General features: G+C 36.6%; 1 protein-coding gene across 4 annotated transcripts in view; it reads left to right on the top strand.

Moving 5' to 3' along the window:
- The window catches only part of DPH6 (diphthamine biosynthesis 6), a 385,926-nt gene that overhangs the window by 211,302 nt on the left and 148,835 nt on the right, over nucleotides 1-25,789 (top strand). The gene's annotated exons all lie outside the window — the stretch shown is intronic.

Raw genomic sequence — 25,789 nt, 5'->3', positions numbered from 1 at the left:
GTGAGAACATATGGTGTTTGGTTTTTTGTCCTTGCGATAGTTTACTGAGAATGATGATTTCCAATTTCATCCATGTCCCTACAAAGGACATGAACTCATCATTTTTTATGGCTGCATAGTATTCCATGTTGTATATGTGCCACATTTTCTTAATCCAGTCTATCATTGTTGGACATTTGGATTGGTTCCAAGTCTTTGCTATTGTGAATAGTGCCGCAATAAACATATGTGTGGATGTGTCTTTATAGCAGCATGATTTATAGTCCATTGGGTATGTACCCAGTAATGGGATGGCTGGGTCAAATGGTATTTCTAGTTCTAGATCCCTGAGGAATCGCCACACTGACTTCCACAATGGTTGAACTAGTTTACAGTCCCACCAGTAGTGTAAAAGTGTTCCTATTTCTCCACATCCTCTCCAGCACCTGTTGTTTCCTGACTTTTTAATGATTGGCATTCTAACTGGTGTGAGATGGTATCTCATTGTGGTTTTGATTTGCATTACTCTGATGGCCAGTGATGGTGAGCATTCTTTCATCTGTTTTTTGGCTGCATAAATGTCTTCTTTTGAGAAGTGTCTGTTCATGTCCTTCGCCCACTTTTTGATGGGGTTGTTTGTTTTTTTCTTGTAAATTTGTTTGAGTTCATTGTAGATTCTGGATATTAGCCCTTTGTCAGATGAGTAGGTTGCGAAAATTTTCTCCCATTTTGTAGGTTGCCTGTTCACTCTGATGATAGTTTCTTTTGCTGTGCAGAAGCTCTTTAGTTTAATTAGATCCCATTTGTCAGTTTTGGCTTTTGTTGCCATTGCTTTTGGTTTTTTAGATGTGAAGTCCTTGCCCATGCCTATGTCCTGAATGGTAATGCCTACGTTTTCTTCTAGGGTTTTTATGGTTTTAGGTCTAACATTTAAGTCTTTAATCCATCTTGAATTAATTTTTGTATAAGGTGTAAGGAAGAGATCCAGTTTCAGCTTTCTACAATGGCTAGCCAGTTTTCCCAGCACCATTTATTAAATAGGGAATCCTTTCCCCATTGCTTGTTTTTCTCAGGTTTGTCAAAGATCAGATAGTTGTAGATATGTGGCGTTATTTCTGATGGCTCTGTTCTGTTCCATTGATCTGTATCTCTGTTTTGATACCAGTAGCATGCTGTTTTGGTTACTGTAGCCTTGTAGTATAGTTTGAAGTCAGGTAGCGTGATGCCTCCAGCTTTGTTCTTTTGGCTTCGGATTGACTTGGCGATGCGGGCTCTTTTTTGGTTCCACAGGAACTTTAAAGTAGTTTTTTCCAATTCTGTGAAGAAATTCATTGGTAGCTTGATGGGGATGGCATTGAATCTATAAATTACCTTGGGCAGTATGGCCATTTTCACGATATTGATTCTTCCTACCCATGAGCATGGAATGTTCTTCCATTTGTTTGTATCCTCTTTTATTTCATTGAGCAGTGGTTTGTAGTTCTCCTTGAAGAGGTCCTTGACGTCCCTTGTAAGTTGGATTCCTAGGTATTTTATTCTCTTTGAAGCCATTGTGAATGGGAGTTCACTCATGATTTGGCTCTCTGTTTGTCTGTTATTGGTGTATAAGAATGATAGACCGCTAGCAAGACTAATAAAGAAAAAAAGAGAAGAATCAAATAGACGCAATAAAAAATGATAAAGAAGATATCACCACCGTTCCCACAGAAATACAAACTACCATCAGAGAATACTACAAACACCTCTATGCAAATAAACTAGAAAATCGAAAAGAAATGGATAAATTCCTGGACACATACACTCTCCCAAGACTAAACCAGGAAGAAGTTGAATCTCTGAATAGACCAATAACAGAATATGAAATTGTGGCAAAAATCAATAGCTTACCAACCAAAAAGAGTCCAGGACCAGATGGATTCACAGCCGAATTCTGCCAGAGGTACAAGGGGAACTGGTACCATTCCTTCTGAAACTATTCCAATCAATAGAAAAAGAGGGAATCCTCCCTATCTCATTTTATGAGGCCAGCATCATCCTGATACCAAAGCCAGGCAGAGACACAACCAAGAAAGAGAATTTTAGACCAATATACTTGATGAACATTGATGCAAAAATCCTCAATAAAATACTGGCAAACCGAATCCAGCAGCACATCAAAAAGCTTATCCACCATGATCAAGTGGGCTTCATCCCTGGGATGCAAGGCTTTTTCAATATACGCAAATCAATAAACATAATCCAGCATATAAACAGAACCAAAGACAAAAACCACATGGTTATCTCAATAGATGCAGAAAAGGCCTTTGACAAAATTCAACAACCCTTCATGCTAAAAACTCTCAATAAATTAGGTACTGATGGGACATATCTCAAAATAATAAGAGCTATCTATGACAAACCCACAGCCAGTATCATACTGAATGGGCAAAAACTGGAAGCATTCCTTTGAAAACTGGCACAAGACAGGGATGCCCTCTCTCACCACTCCTATTCAACATAGTGTTGGAACTGCTGGCCAGGGCAATTAGACAGGAGAAGGAAATAAAGGGTATTCAATTAGGAAAAGAGGAAGTCCAATTGTCCCTGATTGCAGACAACATGATTGTATATCTAGAAAACCCCATTGTCTCAGCCCAAAATCTCCTTAAGCTGATAGGCAACTTCAGCAAATTCTCAGGATACAAAATCAATATTGCGTCTATTTGATTCTTCTCTCTTTTCTTCTTTATTAGTCTTGCTAGCAGTCTATCAATTTTGTTGATCTTTTCAAAAAACCACCTCCTGGATTCATTGACTTTTTTTAAGGGTTTTTTGTGTCTCTATTTCCTTCAGTTCTGCTCTGATCTTAGTTATTTCTTGCCTTCTGCTAGCTTTTGAATGTGTTTGCTCTTGCTTCTCTAGCTCTTTTAATTGTGATGTTAGGGTGTCAATTTTAGATCTTTCCTGCTTTCTCTTGTGGGCATTTAGTGCTATCAATTTCCCTCTACACACTGCTTTGAATGTGTCCCAGAGATTCTGGTATGTTGTGTCTTTGTTCTCGTTGGTTTCAAAGAACATCTTTATTTCTGCCTTCATTTCGTTATGTACCCAGTAGTCATTCAGAAGCAGGTTGTTCAGTTTCCATGCAGTTGAGCGGTTTTGAGTGAGTTTCTTAATCCTGAGTTCTAGTTTGATTGCACTGTGGTCTGAGAGACAGTTTGTTATGATTTCTGTTCTTTTACATTTGCTGTGGAGTGCTTTACTTCCAACTATGTGGTCAATTTTAGAATAGGTGCGGTCTGGTGCTGAGAAGAATGTGTATATTCTGTTGATTTGGGGTGGAGAGTTCTGTAGATGTCTATTAGGTCTGCTTGGTGCAGAGCTGAATTCAATTCCTGGATATCCTTGTTAACTTTCTGTCTCGTTGATCCATCTAATGTTGACAGTGAGGTGTTGAAGTCTCCCATTATTATTGTGTGGGAGTCTAAGTCTCTTTGTAGGTCTCTAAGGACTTGCTTTATGCATCTGGGTGCTCCTGTATTGGGTGCATATATATTTAGGATAGTTAGCTCTTCTTGTTGAATGCATCCCTTTACCATTCTGTAATGGCCTTTGTCTCTTTTGATCTTTGTTGGTTTAAGTCTGTTTTATCAGAGACTAGGATTGCAACCCCTGCCTTTTCTTGTTTTCCATTTGCTTGGTAGATCTTCCTCCATCCGTTTATTTTGAGCCTATTTGTGTCTCTGCATGTGAGATAGGTTTCCTGAATATAGCGTCTTGAGTCTTTATCCAATTTTCCAGTCTGTGTCTTTTCACTGGAGCATTTAGCCCATTTACATTTAAGATTAATATTGTTATGTGTGTATTTGATCCTGACATTATGATGTTAGCTGATTATTTTGCTCGTTAGTTGATGCAGTTTCTTCCTAGCCTCGATGGTCTTTACAATTTGGCATGTTTTTGCAGTGGCTGGTACTGGTTGTTCCTTTCCATGTTTAGTGCTTCCTTCAGGAGCTCTTTTAGGGCAGGCCTGGTGGTGACAAAATCTCTCAGCCTTTGCTTGTCTGTAAAGGATTTTATTTCTCCTTCACTTATGAAGTTTAGTTTAGCTGGATATGAAATTCTGGGTTGAAAATTCTTTTCTTTAAGAATGTTGAATATTGGCCCCCACTCTCTTCTGGCTTGTAGAGTTTCTGCCGAGAGATCAGCTGTTAGTCTGATGGGCTTCCCCTTGTGGGTAACCCGACCTTTCTCTCTGGCTGCCCTGAACATTTTTTCCTTCATTTCAACTTTGGCGAGTCTGACAATTATGTGTCTTGGAGTTGCTCTTCTCAAGGAGTGTCTTTGTGGCATTCTCTGTATTTCCTGAATTTGAATGTTGGCCTGCCTTGCTAGATTGGGGAAGTTCTCCTGGATAATATCCTGCAGAGTGTTTTCCAACTTGGTTCCATTCTCCCCGTCACTTTCAGGTACACCAATCAGACGAAGATTTGGTCTTGTCACATAGTCCCATATTTCTTGGAGGCTTTGTTCATTTCTTTTTATTGTTTTTTCTCTAAACTTCTCTTCTCACTTCATTTCATTCATTTGATCTTCCATCACTGATACCCTTTCTTCCAGTTGATCGAATTGGCTACTGAAGGTTGTGTATTCATCACGTAGTTCTTGTGCCATGGTTTTCAGCTCCATCAGGTCCTTTAAGGACTTCTCTTCATTGATTATTCTAGTTAGCCATTCATGTAATCTTTTTTCAAGGTTTTTAACTTCTTTGCGATGGATTCAAACTTCCTCCTTTAGCACAGAGTAGTTTGATCTTCTGAAGCCTTCTTCTCTCCACTCTTCAAAGTCATTCTCCATCCAGCTTTGTTCCGTTGCTGGTGAGGAGCTGCATTCCTTTGGAGGAGGAGAGGCGGTCTGATTTTTAGAATTTTCAGTTTTTCTGCTCTGGTTTTTCCCCAACTTTGTGGTTTTATCTGCCTTTGGTCTTTTATGATGGTGACGTACAGATGGGGTTTTGGTGTGGATGTCCTTTCTGTTTGTTAATTTTCCTCTTAACAGTCAGGACCCTCAGCTGCAGGTCTGTTGGAGTTTGCTGGAGGTCCACTCCAGACCCTGTTTGCCTGGGTATCAGCAGTGGAGGCTGCAGAACAGCGAATATTGCTGAACAGCAAATGTTGCTGTCTGATCGTTCCTCTGGAGGTTTCGTCTCAGAGGAGTACCCAGCGGTGTGAGGTGTCATTCTGCCCCTACTGGGGCATGCCTCCCAGATACGCTACTCAGGGGTCAGGGACCCACTTGAGGAGGCAGTCTGTCTGTTTTCAGATCTCAAACTCTGTGCTGGGAGAACCACCACTCTCTTCAAAGCTGTCAGACAGGGACATATAAGTCTGCAGAGGTTTCTGCTGCCTTTTGTTCGGCTATGCCCTTCCCCCAAAGGTAGAGTCTACAGAAGCAGGCAGGCCTTCTTGAGCTGTGGTGGGCTCCACTCAGTTCGAGCTTCCCGGCCACTATGTTTACCTACTCAAGCCTCAGCAATGGCAGGCGCCCCTCCCCCAGCCTCGCTGCCGCCTTGCAGTTTGATCTCAGACTGCTGTGCTAGCAATGAGTGAGGCTCTGTAGGCATGGGACCCTCCGAGCCATGCTCAGGATATAATCTCCTGGTATGCCATTTGCTAAGACCATTGGAAAAGCGCAGTATTAGGGTGGGAGTGACCCGATTTTCCAGGTGCCTTCTGTCACAGCTTTGCTTGGCTATGAAAGGGAATTCCCTGACCCCTTGTGCTTCCCAGGTGAGGCGATGCCTCACCCTGCTTCAGCTCACGCTCGGTGCACTGCACCCACTGTCCTGCACCCACTTTCCAACACTCCCCAGTGAGATGAACCTGGTACCTCAGTTGGAAATGCAGAAATCACCCATCTTCTGCGTCGCTCACACTGGGAGCTGTAGACTGGAGCTGTTCCTATCGGAAATTTATATTATAGCACTAAATGCCTACATCAAAAAGCTGGAAAGATCTCAGGTTAACAACCTAACATCACCACAACAACAAAAAAAGAGAATCAAGTGCAAACAAACCCCAAAGCTAGCAGAAGACAAGAAATAACTGAAATCAAAACTTAACTGAAGGAGATAGAGACACAAAACTCTTCAAAAAAATCAATGAATCTAGAAGATGTGTTTTTTTAATTAGTAAAATATTTAGATCACTAGCTAGACTAATAAAGAAGAAAAGAAAGAAGAATGAAACAAAATCAGAAATGATAAGGGGGATATCACCACTCACCCCACAAAAATATAAACAACCATCAGAGAATAATATAAATACCTCTATGAACAAAAACTAGAGAATCTGGAAGAAATGGATAAATTCCTGAACACATACACCCCTCCAAAACTGAACCAGAAAAAAAAATTGATTCTGTGAATAGACCAATAATGAGTTTTGAAATTAAGGCAGTAATAAGTAGCCTACCAACCCAAAAAATCCCATGTCCAGATGAATTCACAGCTGAATTCTACCAGAGGTACAAAGAAGAGCTGATACCATTTCTGCTGAAACTATTCCAAAAAATTGAAAAGGAGGGTCTCCTTTCTAACTCATTCTGTGAGGTCAGCATCATCCTGATACCAAAACCTGGCAGAGATATAATAACAACAAAAACCTCAGGCCAATATCCTTGATGAACATCAATGCAAAAATCCTCAATTAAATACTGGCAACCCAAATCCAGGAGCACATCAAAAGTTTATCCACCATCATCAAGTTGGCTTCATCCCGGGATGCAAGTTTGATTTAACACATACAAATCAGTAAATGTGATTTATCACATAAACAGAACTAAAGACAAAACCACATGATTATCTCAATAGGTACAAAAGGGGCTTTCAATAAAATTCAACATCTATTCATGTTAAAAACTCCATAAACTAGGTATTGAAGGAATATACCTCAAAATAATAATGAGTCATACATGATAAACCCACAACCAATATCATATTGAATGGGCAAAAGCTGGAAGCATTCCCTGTAAAAACCAGCATAACACAATGATGCCCTGTCTCACCACTCCTGTTCAACATAGTATTGAAAGTTCTGGCCAGGGAAATCAGGTAAGAGAAAGAATTAAAGGGTATTCAAATAGGAAGAGAAGAAGTCAAATTATCTTTGTTTGCAGATGACATAATCCTATATCTAGAAAACCCCGTCATCTCAGCCCAAAAGCTTCTTAAGCTGATAAGCAACTTCAGCAAAGTCTTAGGATGTAAAATCAGTGTGCAAAAATTGCTGACATTCCTATACACCAACAGCAGGCAAGCAGAGAGCTAAATCTTGAATGAACTCCCATTCACAATTGCTACAAAAAGAATAAAATACCTAGAAATACAGCTAGCAAGGGAAGTGAAGAATCTCTTCAAGAAGAACTAGAAACTACTGCTCAAAGAAATCAGAGGACACAAATGGATAAAGATTCAGTGCTCATGGATAGGAAGAATCAATATCATGAACTGGTCATACTACCCAAAGTAATTTATAGATTCAATGCTATTCCCATTAAACTACCATTGACATTCTTCACAGAATTAGAAGAAACTATTTAAAAATTCATATGGAACCAAAAAAGAGGCCAAAGAGCCAAGACAATCATAAGCAAAAAGAACAAAGCTGGAGGCATTGTGCTATACAACTTCCACCTATACTACAAGACCACAGTAACCAAAACATCATGGGACTGGTACAAGAACAGACACATAGACCAATGGAATCGAACAGAGAACTCAGAAATAAGACTGCACACATACAACCATCTGATCTTTGACAAAAACAAGCAATGGGGAAAGCATTCCCTATTTAATAAATGATCCTGGGAGAACTGGCTAGCCATATGCAGAAAATTGAAACTGGACCCCTTCCTTATACCGTGTACAAAAACTAACTCAAGATGGATTAATGACTTAAATGCAAAACCCAAAACTATAAAAACCCTTGAAGAAAACCTAGGCGTATCATTCAGGACATAGGCATGGGCAAAGATTTTATGACAAAGATACCAAAAGCAAAAATTGACAAATGGGATCTAATTAAACTAAAGAGCATAGCAGAAAAATAAAATAAAATAAAAAATAAAAAACTATCAACAAAGTAAACAGACAACCTACAGAATGGGAGAAAATTTTTGCAATCTATTCATCTGGCAAAGGCCTAATATACAGAGTCTACAAGGAACTTAAATTTACAGAAAATAACCCCATTAAAATGTGGGCAAAGGACATGAACAGACCCTTACCAAAAGAAGGCATACATGCAGCCAACAAACATATGTAAAAAAGCTCAACATCATTGATCATTAAAGAAATGCAAATCAAAACCACAGTGAAATACCATCTCATGCCATTCAGAATGGTTATTATTAAAAAGTCAAAAAACAAGAGATACTGGCAAGGTTGTGGAGAAAAAGGAATGTTTTTACACTGTTGGTGAGAGTGTAAATTAGTTCAACCATTGTTGAATACGGTGTGGCAATTTCTCAAAGACCTAGAGGCAGAAATACCATTTGACCCAGCAATCCCATTACTGAGTATATACCCAAAGGAATATAAATTATTATAAAGATACATGCACACATAGGTTCATTGCAGCACAATTCACAATAGCAAAGACATGGAATCAGCTTAAATGCCCATCAGTGAAAGACTGGATAAAGAAAATCTGGTACATATACACCGTGGAATACTGTGCAGCCATAAAAAAGAACAAAATCTTGTCCTTTGCAGGGACATGGATGATGTTGGAAGCCATTATCCTCAGCAAACTAACATAGGAACAGAAAAACCAAACACTGCATGTTCTTATTTGTAAGTGGGAGCTGAATGATGAGAACACATGGACACGTGGTGGGGAACAACACACACAGGGGCCTATTGGGGGCATGGGGTAGGGGTAGGGAAAGCATTAGGAAGAATACCTAATGGATGCTGCACTTAATACCTAGGTGATGGGTTGATCTGTGCAGCAAACCACCATGGCACACATTTACCTATGTTACAAACCTGCACATCCTGCACATTTACCCCTGAACTTAAAATAAAAGTTGAAGAAAAGAAAAAAAGAAATGACTTTGAAAAACTGGAAGAAAATGTACTTTATTTTGCTATCATAATATACAAGTTTATCTTCAAGCTATATTTTTGTATATGTACCTATTTTAAACCGAACTTAATTAGAAATTCAAGGGTATTAGAATTAATTGATGCAAGTTGATCTTTAAGGTATATTTAGATCATTTTTACCTTTTTAAAAAAATGTTTCTTTTTGACCTGAAAGTGGCAGAATCTTATGTAAGTATCCTTCTCTCTTCCATTTTTAAATACAAATTTAGAGGACTTTGAAAAATTAAAAATGGACATCCGTGGCCTGTTTGGTGCCCATTAGATCCTTAAGAGTATTTAGATCTGTGTTTGGTTTTCTGTTCCTATGTTAGTTTGCTGGATAATGGCTTCCAGTTCCATCCATGTCCCTGCAAAGGACAAGATCTTGTTCTTCTTTATGGCTGCATAGTACTCCATGGTGTATATGTACCACATTTTCTTTATCCAGTCTGTCACTAATGGGCATTTAGGTTGATTCCATGTCTTTGCTATTGTGAATAGTGCTGCAGTGAACCTATGGGTGCATGTATCTTTATAATAGAATAATTTATATTCCTTCACATATATACTCAGTAATGGGACTGCTGGGTCAAATAGTATTTCTGCCTCTAGGTCTTTAAGGAATCACCACACTGTCTTCCACAATGGTTGACCTAATTTACACTCCCACCCAGAGTGTAATATGCAATAACAAATTTAACCCAGAATGAATATAAGTTTAATTTCTTACAGGTATGCTCAGTGCTTTAAGTTTCATCATGTATATTACTTTGGCCAGTTTTGGACAAGGTTATTAATTTATGTATTAACTAATTTATGTAATTGGAATCATTTATTAATTGTGCTAGCCTATTACTTTCTAATCATGGCCTGACGTTGCATGATCAACCTTTTTCCTACTGGAGTATTTTAATTGATGCTTTTTTACTTTGTCTTTTCTTCCTATAATAGCTATATGATATTTTTCCCTTTTCTTTGAGCAATTCATAGCCTAACTCTATGCCTTTTGTAGTATAATACTTTTGCTCCTTTGCATGATTGCAAGATACCAAGTATTCGTATCATTGCTGTGTGACTTCTGTTATTTTACGTGGTCATTGGCCACATTGCATCACCAATATCAATCTGTTTGCCATTCTCAGACATTGGTCTTTTTCATTAATAGATAAACTGCTCACTTTTTTAAGTTTTAGTTTCACTAAATTTAAATTGCACTTAACTTATTCAATTTCAGCTTTTTTTTTTTTTAGCTTCCTGATTCTCCATTTCTTATTCTGCTCACTAATCTTTTTCCTTCTTATTTGACATCCTCACACAAGCTGTGTATGGATAACTGCTCATTTGAAGTGAACTGTATGAGGATAACATCCTTTCTTTAACAAAGGAAGAGAACTGAAATGAAACTTCACCCCCCATCTGGAAATCTTTGACTCCCCTTCTACAAAACAGTGTATATTTGAATCAGTTATATTTTCTTTTTCTCCTTTATTGCTTTGTAGTGTAATTGTATGTGCATGCACATACAATTACAAACTTGTTATGACTCCTTACTTCGTAATTTAACAATAACATTAACTAATTATCGTCACTAACAGTACTGAGCATCTACTTTGAGATAGACACTCTTTTGAGGGCTCCATATGTTTTATATAATTTAATTCTAAATTACCAGTTATTGAATATTACTAAGTACTGTCCTTGTCACCATTTTGCACACCTGGTAAGTTGCAGAGTGGGAATTCAAACATAGGCATCTGACCCCAAGGCCTGAGCTATTTTAACTGCAATAATATATGGCCTTTTAAAAAGTACGATTAAGACAATGTGTTCATGATGCCAAAACAACCAGTTGAAAAATGTGAAACTAATCCAAGCCAGATTGTTCTTTATTGAGATAAAAAGGAATAAAACTGATCAAATTATATTACTTTCCATTTAATTCCTTCTGTAGTGCAGATGCAATGTGAAAATTGGTTGTCATAAATATTTTTTCTTTCTCTCTTTTAGCATCATTGGCTCCTTTTTTAACTTTCAAATTTACCCTTTTGCCTAATTTTTTCATTAATTTCTTCTGAAAACCCACTTACACTCACACACCAAAAATATGATAATTGGAAATGATATTGGTTATGTGAACATGTGAATTATTTTTATAAATTATTTTCTGATATTTTAAAATTTAGGAATAGAATACAAAAACTTTATGTTTATAAAGAGTCTTATCAATTTCCATCCTAGGAGCTGATTCGAAGTAATGTAAGGAGTTTTTGTAGCTGACTTGGCATCTGGAGCACAGGATTTTTGTCCTCCCATCGTGTGCTGTTGTCCTATCTATGGCTGCAGCTACAGTGGTGCCAAACAGTTTTGGACACACTGACAATGCTCTACCAAAAGCTCTGGGCATACATTCTCCATTCTTCTGCCTCAGGGCTTTCTCTGAAGCCAAAGGCGCTCCCTCAGCTCTTGTGTCAGGGAAGACTGGAAGGGTGAGGGACTTGCCACCACCTGCAGGAACCCTCAATAATGGAGACAAGACAGGATATTGAGAATAAAGGCACCAACCTGACATCCTTCGGATGAACAATTTTAGGGCACATTCTACAGAGTTCCTCAGAAAATCCCCAGTAGAATTGATCCTTGGCTGCCCAGATCATTAAACAACTCAATAGCATTATTGACTTTTCCTTCCCTGTCTCATTCTCCTCACTCTGCTTTCTGGGATTCATCTTTCAAAAAAATTACCAACATCCAAGTTCAAATGTTAGACTCTCTTTTGGGACAACCCAAACAAAGATAGGAATTTAAAATTAAATCTTCCAATAACTTATAGCACCCAGTGTTCTTTTGAATCCTGCATTTTAGTTTCAAATTTTCAATGGTACTCTAAAAATCTTTTTAGCCCTATGTACATGTTATGTGGTAGCATGATTTATCTGTTTCGGGAAGATGATAGATTTATGTATACCTGAAATGTACATTTAAATGCTTCAAGTCTATATGTTAATGTAAAAACTCTTGAACTTTGAGATCATTTAAACAGCATTTGTTACTGTATGTTTACCTTCTCTAACTATGCATAGTTCACTTATTAAAACCCAGTGATAAAGGAAGGGACGTATTTCCTTAACTTGACATTTCATTCTACAGGATGTTATTTTTTCCAGGAATTCTGTTTTATGGGACTATATTAGGAAAGTGTTTATTTGACATCTGTCATTATAGGTCTCATTTACTGTTTTCTTTATTTTATCTTACTCTTCAAGGTCAAAAACCAATGTATTCAAGAAAACCTCCCACCACTTACCAGTGGACTAGCAGCATCTGAGCCACGTTTCTCTCATTCAGTGGAGAAAGCATGTTACATGCAGCTGCTTAAGCCTTTTCTTTTCTCCAAGGTGCTAATTTAGTTAGTATTTAGTGAGTAAGAAAATTGCTTTTTAAAACAGAAAATAAATTAACAGGTTTATTTATTTTTCTTTACTTTTATTCTTCCCAAAACCTGAATCTATAAATGTCTGGTATTAAATGATGTTTAATGATTAGCATTGACTGTCTGGTGATATGTATTTATTTAGAAATTCAAAAACATCAAGGTTGTAAAGAGAAAAAGTAAAACCTGAGGATTTGAAGTGTGTCAGAAATGTATTCTAAAGCTTTATGCAAATAACCAAGGCTCCTTTCTATAGTCAGGTCTCAGATGCATATGTGTATGTATGCCGGGTAGGTTGTCTGCTTCCTAAAGTGCTTTTGTTAACACCATAATTTTAAATTAAGTTTTTCAGAAAGCTGTTCCTGCTGTACATTTTGGCATCTAAGATTAGGTCAGTGGCCATAAATCTCATTTATGTACTTAATGCAAAGGAGATATTGCTGTCTTGGGAATCACGTGAGCCAGATTCCTTACTTTGCCCCTCTTACAAGATATTGACATATAAAACAAAATGCTTCCATTTTGTTTTGCATCTTTCTTCATTTAAAACTTTAAATAAAGAATGTTTATGCAGGGTTCTTTTTCATTCATAAAAATGGAAATCACCCTTAGTGTCTGCATGAGTAGGCTTGTATTCTTGTTCACGTATTCGCATGATAGATTGGCCCATAAAATCTTCACATTTGGCTTGTGCAGCTGAGTTCATGGCTGAATACGGAATGATAAAGAAGCTTTAGCATTTTGTAGAAAGCAAAGAAATCATGCCTTCTAGATGGCCCTTAAGCTAGCTTTTAACTGCCTGGAAATCAAGTAGAAATATATAATCAAACTTGTCATTAAAACATAGTGTTTAGTGTAAATCTTTGGGGCATAATCTGTAAATTAATGCAAAAATTCTCTAGTATTTGTTTGGTTGTCATTATATTTGCATGGAAATCTGCCAATCCAAACATATATTTTTTTTTAACCTTTCTATCCATCAGAAGTTAAAATAGAAATGATGGATTGTGTCACTGACCAGTCCAGCAGCCTATTTCTTTCAACACATTACTGTGTATTTACTGTTTTAGCTGTATTGTTTTCAATTTCTGGCAAATAATCAGTTTTTGATCCTGGGTAGAAAATGTCAGTGCTCACATTTCCTATGGGTTTTGGCCTTTTTGTGAAAAGGTAGGGGAGAGCTAAGTGAATTACGATGCTGTCATCTGAAGAAACCACAATGTATTTCTTTCCCAAATTTTAGCAAGAACAGAACTGATCATCTGCTTGTACAAGCCTTTCCTTGAACTCTACCAGCAGTTCACTCAGGCTTCTCTGCCTGTTCTCTTTCATGCTGTGAGAATGTAGCATACAGAAGTCCTTTTAACCTTCCCTTTGCAAGGTTAATTGATTTAGTTAACCACAAGGAAGATAAATTTTGTCAAGGAATTTAGAAATCTAAATTTAGAAATTCAGGTATTTAGAATTTCACAACTAAGCTTAAATAATATTAAAATGAAAATAAGTTGCCTCAATGCAAATAGTTTATGGAGAATGCTTGTCTTTCATTAATTTATTGAAAACTGGCACCTCTCTCATCCACAGCTCTATTTCCCTGCATTCTATATACACACAAATGCTATCTGCTACTACCAGATACATTTGTGTATAATAATCTTAGAAATCAATACATTCTGAGTGTTAATAATAGCTAATACACATTGTAATTATCTGGTATTACAGATTATCATGCTTAAGTGTACCTCAATCACCATGAGTCTGTATCTTCTAATATCTTTTACTGACTGATATGGTTTGGTTCTGTGTCTCCACCCAAATCTCATCTTGAATTGTACTTCCATAATTCCCACATGGGAGGGACCCAGTGGGAGATAATTGAATCATGGGGGCAGTTTCCCGCGTACTGTTCTTGCAGTAGTGAATAAGTCTTATGAGATCTGATGATTTTATCAGGGGTTTCCGCTTTTGCATCTTCCTCATTCTCTCTCTGCCTGCTGCCATCCATGTAAGATGGGAGTTGCTCCTCCTTGCCTTCCACCATGATTGTGAAGCTTCCCCAGCCACGTGGAACTGTAAGTCCAATTAAACCTCTTTCTTTTGTAAACTGCCCAGTCTCTGGCAACTTATCAGCAGCATGAATGGACTAATACACTGACCCATAAGGAAGTATCTTTGTTTGGACTAATGGCATTATTTTCCTACCTATTTGGAACAATTCATTTAAAACTTCTCAATGTTAAGAATTGTGACAAGGATTCTTCTTGAGTTTTACATAATTTCACATTATCTTTTTGGATAAATAATTTGAGTCTTTATTTCCTCATAGTACCTTGTTCTCTTATCACCTTTTCTTCTTTTGGTCAGCCATATCCAGTCTTTCCATAACATTATTTAGCAATACTTTTAAAGCACCTACTCTGTGTCAAGTACTATGCTAGTTGCTGGATTTATTACAGAGAATAAAATAGACATTTTCTGTACTCACAACGTTTAGAGTCTAGCAGGGAAAATACATGTAATTATACAAAGTAGAGGAGAGAAAGAGACAAAAAGGGAGAGAGAAAGAAATACACCTAACTCAGATTTTTGCATTCCAGGTGTCAAAGGGGTTACCAGGTTAAGATGGCAGAAAGAAGGAGAAAAACGAGGCCTGTCAGGGATAATTAATAGCATTTTAAAGCCTAGGAGCAAGAGAAAGTATGATGACACAGAGGACCTGAAAATAGTGGTAGAGGCTATGATAGACTCTACCTTTTCACAATGAGGAAATATGGAGCTCATTAATTTATATATATATATAAGTTTGCCTGACTTCGTCCAAGTACATGGAAGTTTTGATGGTTCATGTTGCAGTGAAGATGAGTGAACTAAACAGAGAAGCTCTTACGTTGTAGAGGAGTTTAAATAAACAAGGTACAGTCATAGCATTGTGCTGTTATAGCTGGAGGGTTTGCAATGTATTTGATCAGGAGTTAAGCAAATAACTAAAGAGTCAAGTGGTCATGGTATAAGTTGGTAAGTTTTGATATGGTGAGGTAGAGAGTCAAACTAGAGAGGGGCTGCTCACTCTAAAGTTACTCAAAATACTCTATTTATCTAACAAAGCATGGGCTTAAAACCTCTGAATCAACCCAACTGTCTTATTTCCTAGCTGAGGAAACCAAGGCCTAGAGAAGTTAGAGACCAAAGTCTCACAACAAGTGAGCAGCAAAGATGGGACTGGAACATGTCTCCTGACTTTCACTTCGCTCACTTGCCATTGTTTAAAGAACCTTTTCTAGAGGCCAGGCACGGTGGCACTTTGGGAGGCCGAGGTGGGCAGATCACGAGGTCAGCAGATAGAGACCATCCTGGCAAACATGGTGAAACCCCGTCTCTACTAAAAATACAAAAAATTAGCCAGGTGTGGCAGCAGGCACCTGTGGTCCCAACTACCCAGGAGGCTGAGGCAGGAGAATGGTGTGAACCCAGGAGGTGGAGGTTGCAGCGAGCCAAGATTGCGTCACTGCACTCCAGCCTGGGGGACAGAATGAGACATGAGACTCCGTCTCAAAAAAAAAAAAAAAAAAAAAAAAGAACCTTTTCTAGAAATTTTAGTCAGTACTTTTGGAGCAGAAAAATTATATTTGATTTCAGAAAGTCGATTTTAGGAAGCATTTACAAACTAGACTACAACTGCTAAGCAAGAACTAAAATGTTTAATATGCTGCAAGAGCTTGCAACATTACACATAATGTAACTGGTGTAGATTGCAGAATACAAGATTTGAATGATTAAGGCAGCTTCCTTATATGGAAATTTGGACATTTTATAGGGCCTTTGCACTTGTAGTTCTTCTCCCAAATGCTAGCATGGCTCACTTCTTCATGCCTCTTACATGTCACCTTCTCAGCAAGGTCTTTCCTGGCTACTCTATGAATGCCACACTCCCACTCTAATATTTCCTCTGCTGGTTCCTTGCCTTAAATGTCTGTTTAACACTCATCCCTGTCTAACATGGGATATATTTTACTTCTTTAGTTTTTCTTACTGTCTGTGATCCTCAGCTAGAATGCAGGTTCTTAGTGAGGTAGGGATGGGGAGGTAAAAATTCTGACATCCTGAAGGAACTTAGTAAGTATTTATTGAATACTACATAAAACACAAGTACTTTGTCACTTATAAGACTACTTACATGCCAGGCATGGTGGCTCATGCCTGTAATCACAGAACTTTGGGTGGCTGAGGTGGGAGGGTTGCTTGAACCCAGGAGTTTGAGACCAGCCTGGGCAATATAGCAAGACCCTATCCCTACAAAAAATTTTTTTAAAAATTAGCTGGGCACAGTGGTGCATGTCTGTAGTCCCTACTACTCAGGATGCTGAGGTAGGAGGATCGCTTGAACCTAGGAGGTTGAGGCTGCAGTAAATCACATTTGCACCACTGCACCCAGCCCAGGCAACAGAAAGACCCTGTCTCTTAAAAAAAAAAAATTCTTTTTAAATTTTAAAAGATTATTTGGCTAATTTTAAAAGAAACTAAAAGTAAAAACTGATTTATTAATTATGTATGTAACTTAGTATTTCCATATACAAAATTTGCAAAGACAATTGAGCTTTAATAGGTAGTTATATTTTGTATTTGACAAATAGAAATCAGTTTTGACAGTTTTCAAGAAAAATGATAATATGTTTATGCTGTTTTTATGTGTGGATATGAAAAAATTCAATGTTAGAGGAGAGAATATAATAAAAAAGTAAAGGTAGACAGTAAGTTTACACATGTTCAAGTTCAGAAAACACTGACAATTTTCTAAACTCATAGTGCCAATTTCTACTTCCATCAGCAATGTATTGTTTTTGTTCCATATCTTTGTCAACAGTTGGTACTGTCGGGTTTTTAAAATTTTTTCTATTCTGATTGGTATATTGTGGTATCGTGTGTTGGTATTAGTTTGCATTTCCCTAATTACTACTGAGATTGAACTTCTTTCCATATATTTATCTGCCGTTTCGTGTCTTGTCTATTTTTCTATTGTGTTATCTATCCTTTTTATTGATGTACATTATTTCTTTATATGTTCTAGAGATGAGAACTTTGTCAAATATTTTTGTTGGAGATATCTTTTCCCATTCTGTTGTTTGACTTTTCACTGTTTTAGTGGTATCTTTTATGAGCAGAATTTGTCAATTTAGTGCAGTACAGTTTATTATTTTTCCCTTATGGTTAGTGTTTTCAATGTCCTCTTTAAGAAAACATTTATAAGTTCAAGGCCATGAAGAAATGTTATGATATCTTCTAGAAAGTTTATTGTTTACCTTCCAGATTTAGATCTACACTATCCTCCCTCCTCCACCCCCAGCTGATTTTTATGGATGGAGTGAGGTTAGGTTTAGCTTTTATGTTTTCCGCATGTACATACAATGGAATCAGCACTGTGGATGTAAAGGATAATTCTTTCTCCCGGGCTCTGCAGTGTTACCTTTCTCATAAATTAAGTATTCATACAACTGTGTCCCTTTTTCCAAACTCTTTTATCTGTTCTCTTGGTCTAATTGTCTATTTTTGTTCTAGTAACACAGTGTCTGAATTATAGTAGCTTTTAAGTAAGTCTTGATATTTAATAGAATAAGTTCTCCAGCTTTGTTCATTAGAATTATCTTGGTATTTTTTAACCCTTTGCGTTTCCATGAATATTTTAGATTCAGTTTGTCAATTTGAATAAAAAAAAACCAGCTGGAATTCAGATTAGGAATGTATTAAACATATAAAGTAATTAGGGGAAAATGTCAAACTTCAAACTCTGAACAGTAAATACTTAATCACATGTGATGCTAAGGAACCTTCAAATCCAAAAAAGAGAAATCAAGGGCACCAAATGTAACAAACTCCTGTACTTTTTCCATCTTATTGTGATTTTTTGCACTGGGCTATGTAAAAATTCTTCAGCTCAATCTTCCAGCTCAATAAGCTGATGATTATATCTGTTCCTTCTGCTATTCATCCCAAGTACTAAGATTCTGTTTTATTTAAACTTATAATTGTTTCACTTTCATAGCAGCCAGTTTTGTTAAGACAGACACACCTTCCCTAATTTATCTGATACTAATTATAATAATTTTATTTTGTTTCCCCTATTAATTCAGTTTCCTAAAAGGTAAAATTCTTTTGTTTGTTGAGTTCAATGCCTCATGCCTCTTTTTTGTGCTTGTTTTGGTTTTCCTTCAATTTTGGTAATTATTGACTATCGGTTTATATTTATGGATAAGCATCTTGATTCCTGATTACTGCTATCTGCAATGTATGTTCTCACTTTAGTGACAGTCTTTTATGTCCTGGTCCTGAGTGCAGGCTCCAAATATAAGAGCTGTCTTTCGAAGATAGGGGAGAGGAAATGTTAGAAGTCGTAAAGGGAACTGCTAGAAAGGACTGAGAACAACTTAAGTAACAATGTTATAAGACACAGTGGAAGGAAGGAGCGGTTTTGTATCTAAGTAACTGATGCACTTATCTGTATTATATTCTTCATCTTATTTTTGTAGAGTTTAAGAAAAATAGAGTTTATCTTTCCCTCCCATTCCTCCTACTTCTCCAGTTAGCAATTTCTATTTGTAATTCTTTTGAAAGATGCCTTATAACTTTATGCAATACACTTATATCTCTACTAATATAGCATCTTCAGACACTCTCTATTGCTCTATTGTCCCCTACTATAAAGGGTGAGGAATTAGCTAAATTTTATTTGATGTTTACCATATGCTGGGCACTGTATTAACTCATTTATCCTCACAACAACCCTGAATTATGTACTATTATTATCCCCATTTTGCAGATGATGAAGCTGAGGCATCTAGAAGTTAACAAGGTCAAAGTTACATAGCAAGCCAGTGGTGGGATACGCTCAAGCACACTGGCTTTGATGCCTCTGCTTTACCCTCTTTGCAATATGGCTTCTCTATAGGTCAGCAAAATACCTATATTATAACTCTGTTATCGAAGGATTATATAAGAATATTAGGTACTTTTCTCAAGCTATTTAGCTATGAAATTTTAAATGAGAAATTTAAGTGTAGAAATTTGTCATATGTTATAAAATTATTTCTGACAGAATTCTGATAGCAATGGTTCCTCAGTACTGATGCTTAGCAAATATGTATTGGATGAATTCTTGTGCTGCATTTAGTTATTTTATTAGTAATTGTGAAAAGATTTCCCCTGTACTGTTAAAGCAATTTGATGGCAGAATAACTTTAGAACATTAATCCTTACTTTTAAATGAATTCTCCTTGGGCAAACAATACATAAAGATGAAATGATCCAGCATAAAGTGAACAATAGGCTTTTATTAAAATGTCTAAATGTGGCAGTAACTAAAGAGGTCAGCTGGCAACTGCACTGTTTTGGAAAGCTGCTGACTTTGGGAGCAAAGTGATGTTGACAAAGTCACCTCTACTGTTCAGATTTTGAAGTTTGATGACATCCTGTGTTCACTCTGTAAATAAAAATACCTTAAGAAAAAAAAAGGAAACAAAATGTTTTCCCCTCCTTCCCCAAATGGCACACTCTCTTGGCTGTAGTCCCATAAATATGTTCATTGAAACAAAACCAAAAATGTGTAAAGCCAGACATAAAACCAAAATTCTCTATAAGAAAGCTGACTTGAAGACATTCATAGAAAAGTGACATGTCTAAAGCCTCTTATACCTTAATAACATCATCCTTAAATAGATTTTTTAATGCCCTGTTCAGAATTTGACCTTAAGTTTTTAAAAATCCAATTTAATTACTTTATGTCTCCACTATATAAGATTTGAGAAGGATTAAAATCCATCTCAAAGTCATTCATGAGCATCGTCTTCATTATTTTTTCTTTTATTCTTTTATTTGTTGTTTAAATAACATAATATTTGAATGAAAATGTTAAAAATTCTGTTCAAAGGCGTTGTTAAATTCCTTCTGAAAACTGAAGAGAGTTTTCCTTTTTTTTTATTCCTTCAATCAAGTAGGTATAACCTGAGATAAACATGATGTTCAGAGGCATATAATAGAGTTCAGAATATAAGAACAAGCTGATGATCAAGTAGTTTCCTACCAATCCAGGAAATGTCCCACAATACAGAACAGTTTGGAAAAAATGGGAGAAAAATTAAGAGATATAGAGGAGAATTTAAGGAGGTCACACTTTCAAATAAATAGGAATAAATAGGTGGTGGTAGAAAAATAATTTTTGAAAATAGAAGAAAATTGTCCCTAGTTTTTAAAATATATGATTATTCAGATTAAAGCTCCCACCCAAAACTTGTTAGATGCTGTCAGGGTTATACTCTCCAACTCCAAAGAAAAAGAGAAATGTAGTGATACAGAAAGGACAAGGAAAGGAAATTTTAAATAATATAGGTATGACATGACCAAAAATTATTAGAAAATGGTTGTGAAACTGCCTTTGCAAAATTATGATAGTAAAAGAAATCTGACATAGTTGACTCCATTTTGCTTCTAACCTCCAAGCCATCCTTGGTCATTCCTAGGCAAAGGCCAAGCTAAACTTGGGAGGAATTTAGTTTATAGTTTAAAGCAATTATAACAATAGTCCCTCCCTAATCTAACCCTCCCCTTGCTTAGAGACCAAAAACCTCCTTTGTAAGAATAGGATTATGGGAAGGGCTTCAGTGTGGCTAAAATGTAGGGATAGTGTCTATAATCCCTTACTGCTCAAGATATCATGTGGCCAGAGGTCACAAGATTTGTGACTTTTCCAATTATTCCTATAGATAACATCACTATGTAGAAGCTAAGATTGGTTTTTAAGATATTTTTCAGTCTGAGCCCACGTGGACCCATGACTTATGACTCAGCTGGTCCTGCAGCCCAACCGGAGGTAGACTCAGTGCATGAGGGCTATTTTCTACACCCTTGTGATTTCTTCCCCAACCAATCAGCAACACCCATTTCCTGGCACCCTGACCACTAAATTCTCCATAAAAACCCTAACCCCTGAGTCTTTGGAGAGACATATTTGAGTGATAACTTCAGTTCTCCTGTGTGGGCGAGGTTCCCGTCAGTTAAACTCTTTCTCTACTACAATGCCAGAATCTCAGTGAATTAATTTTGTCTGTGAAGTGGTTAGAAAGAACCCATCATGAAATTACAGTGGCAATACAAATTGAGAAGTGGGAAGAAACATGTCTATTCAGAGTCACCTCTAGATGAATGAAATAATATTAGGAGGACCTCTTTTAGAAAAATCCATAAAACTGCCCTTTTTCTTACCTTCTTATTGAAGTATTCCCACAGAGAAAAGAGCACAAATCAAGAATACTGCTTAATGCATGTTTACAAAGTGATCACACCTGTGTGACTATTACCAGAGTCAAGAAATAAACATTATCAAAACCACAGAAGTTCTCCCTTCTTTGTGCCCTTCACAGTCACTATTGCTCCCCTCTTACCAGAAGGTAACCACAGTTCTCACAATTAATACATAGATTATTAGTTTTGCTTGTTTTTGAACTATATATAGATGAAAATATTTGGTATTTACTGCTATGTATTCTATTGTGCCTGGCCTCTTTTGAAACCACCTTTGCAAAATTATGACAGTAAGAGAAATATGACATAGTTGACTCCATCTTGCTTCTAGCCTTACAAGCTGGCTGTCTTCACTCTGTCCTTGGCATAGGCCAAGCTAACCATGGGAGGAATTTAGTTCATAGTTTAACCTTAAAGCAAGGGTGATGATAGCTCTCCCCAAAGCTAAACTGCCTTTGTAAACCTATTGAAAGACCACAAGATTAGGAAGGAAACTGAACTCTGCTAAAATGTAGGCATAGTTTCTATAATCCCTTACTGCTCAGAGGTCATCATGGGACCAGAGGTCACAAGATTTATGACTTCCCCAGTTGCTCCTGTAGATAACATCACAATTGAAGAACCTAAGATTGGCCTTTTGAGGGTTTTCTTCAGACTTTTGCATTTCTGATGACCAGCTGACTCCACTCATACCCATGGAATTTAGGGACACCCCTCAGAGAGAAGGTCAGGGTTCAGAAAACTGACTGAATATTTTGAGAGCTTTTATTTTTTTCTCCCTGCCAAAATTCCATTGAAATGACAGAAGAAATATAAAATAATAATAAATCTATAGCAACTTTAGAAAGCAGGGAAGAGTGCCATCAGCAGTGTGAGTTTTTGGAACGTATAAAAGAAATAGGATAAGGTGGATGGCCAATTACAACAAAGTTGACCCTGCAACTCCACGAAGAAGGAAAAGATTCTGCAAAACAAAAGGAACCATGAAAATAAGCCAAAGATTAACAACTGCAGGGAACTAGAAGGAATAGGCTGTGTCTGGAGAGCCAGCTATTTAATTATAGGGTAGTAAAACAATTGCACCAGCACTCTCCTTGCAAAGCAGTTGGCTTTCTTACATACGGGATAAAGCCACAAATATAGAAATCTAAATCTGATGTGGGAGATTCCCAAAGGAGCCTTTGATTGGGTAGAGTCTCCCCTGACTTATGGGCCCCAAAAGAGAAGGAAGTGTATACACTCAAAAGATATCCAACCATATAAGCCAGCTGACAGTGTGTCCAGAGCCCATGTAATCATCTACACCCTTGGAGCCAGGTGAACATTTTCACTTGAAATATATTCCAGCTAACAATGTAAGAACCAGAGAGAGAGGCATCAAACTTAGCAAACAAAATAATATATCCTTTGGGAAAACAAAATTAAGTTGGGAAATAAATGAAATTTCAGAATTATTTTACTTAATATTTTTAGTGACTTTCAAGCAGATAATATATCTGAAAAAAAAAGCCATGAAAATGAAATGATTCGTGATTTTTTAAAAATCAGTAGTTGGGCTGAAAAGTAGAAAGAACAAACTAAAGATCAGTTTAATGAACTGAAAGGCTGGACAGACTAATTTTCACATAGCTCCATGTAAAATGGCAAACAGGAAAAGAGTATAAGAATTTGTTATGGTTAACATCATTTCTTTTCCTTTTTGGGTTTTGCAAATTCTCTTGTAATTCTTTTGTCAGTCTTTCTTTCCCAATCTTGCTTTACATTTTCCAGAAATTTCTTACTGTTCTTGTATGTTGGTAGCATGCCTCTAACTTTGCAGAATTTCTAAAAATATATTTTATTATATATTATTATAAATAAATATATGTAAGAAATACATATATTTCTTGAGATGGAATCTCACTCTGTCACCCAGGCTGGAGTGCAGTGGCTGATCTTGGCCCACTACAACATCCACCTTCCATGTTCAAGCAACTCTTGTGCCTCAGCCTTCTGAGTAGCTGGGATTATAGGCACGCACCAACACGCCTGGCTAATTTTTGTATTTTTAGTGGAGACGGGGTTTCTCCATGTTGGCCAGCCTGGTCTTGAACTCCAGGCCTCAGGCGATCCGTCTGCCTCGGCCTCCAGAAGTGCTGAGATTACAGGCATGAGTCACCACGCTCAGCCTCTAAGAATATATTTTTAGATTTACCTTTCTACTGTCACTTCAGGACAATTTGGAAAGGGATGAGACATAAATACTTAAGTTCAATTGATCACCTTGAACCACAACAATATAATCTTAAGATTTTTTTTAATGCTTTTTTTTCAGCATCTACATTAAGGATACATAACATCTTAAGATTTGAGGGAAGAGCCTTTCACATTCATTACCTTGGGGTTTTTAAATTTTCTTTTACATTTGGTTTATTTTTCAGAATGTGCATAGAAACCATGTTGCCAGAAATACTTTTCTCAGTAGACTGCCTTGTCCACCAGAGTGACCTGAAGATTGGTGATGGTCTCTCTCCACTTAGAACAATCCTGCACATTCAGAGTATTTCTCACTAGGCACCTGCTAGCACTGGACAGTATAGTTAGTCTATGAAGGTTAGTAGACTTGCTTAAGGTTTTTTTGTTTTTGTGGCAACCAAGTAGGTGAAGTAAGTTGACCAGCTGGCTGTTTTTCAATAACAAAGTTTATAAATAAAAATGCATTCATGATCTCAAGTGTGTATATTGACAGCTTTAAAATGCAAGACCTTGATTACAATCCTATGTAAAAATCCCATAAAATATATTTATATATGATTTCATCTAGAAAAAACTATTCCAAATACATTATACGCAGATTTTTTGGTAAGTAACTGAAAATAAATAAAAATTTATTTTACAGTATAGTTTTTAAATGTGAGGCTGGATCAGTTTCTGCAGTAGAAGACTTCTAGTGGTTCTTATGTGTTGTAGTCTTAGTTTAGGCTATGAAGCAAAGATATTTGTTGTTTTTAGTTCTTGATTTCTAGCTTAATGAAATAGTGGTCAAAGAATGTACTTCATATGATTTTAGTTTCTTTAAATTCATTAAGGCTTGCTTTATGGCCTAGCACACAATCAATTTTGGTAACTGATTTATATGCACTTGTAAAGAATATGTATTCTCTTATCATTGTGTGCACTGTTATATATATGCCAATTAAGTAAAGTGTACTAAAAGTTTTCTTTAGATCTTCTATATCTTTGCTAATTTTTTCTTTATCAGTAACTGAGAGAGGTGGTTGTATGGATTTGTTTTCTCCTTTAAGTTCTGTCAGATTTTGCTTTAGTCATTTGAAGATATGTGAAATCAAATTTAGAATTATTTTCTTTTCCTGGTGGATTTTCTTTTGCTACATGTTCCACTTCAATAATAAAATAACTATACCAACTTTCTTTTGCTTAATATTTCCATAGTATATCTTTTTCCACCTTTTTATTTCTAACCTTTCTCTATCCTTGAATTTAAGGAATATGCCTTTTAAGCAACATCTGGTTGTACTTTTAATCCAGTTTGGAAATATTTGGCTTTTAATTGGAGCAATTGCTTTAATATACTTACAGATATATTTGTGTTTATACTTATCCTCTATTTTCTGCCTCTCTCCTGTTATATGCTCCTTTTTTTTTCTTCTTTACAATATTTAAGTTAATTAGGCATTCTTCATTATTCTGTTCCCCCCTTTATTGGTTTATTAATTATACATTCATTTACTGTGTTTTACTGCATATGCTAAGGAATACAATATATTGCCTGGACTTATTACGACCTAATATAACTTTTCAGATATTTACATTTCTTGGACAATGCTAGGTCTGTAAAGTATTTTAACCTTATTTATTACCATCCTTTGTGTTGTTAATCATTTTAGTCCTATATATGTTTTAGCTCCCAGAAGACATTATAATTACTGTTTTTTACAATCAATAACCATTTATATTCACCCACA

The sequence above is a fragment of the Pan paniscus genome, chromosome 16, assembly GCF_029289425.2.
Source record: "Pan paniscus chromosome 16, NHGRI_mPanPan1-v2.0_pri, whole genome shotgun sequence".
NCBI classification, from domain to species: Eukaryota; Metazoa; Chordata; class Mammalia; order Primates; family Hominidae; genus Pan; species Pan paniscus.
The sequence above is the reverse complement of the archived record's forward strand: the minus strand, read 5'-3'. Positions and strand labels throughout refer to the sequence as shown.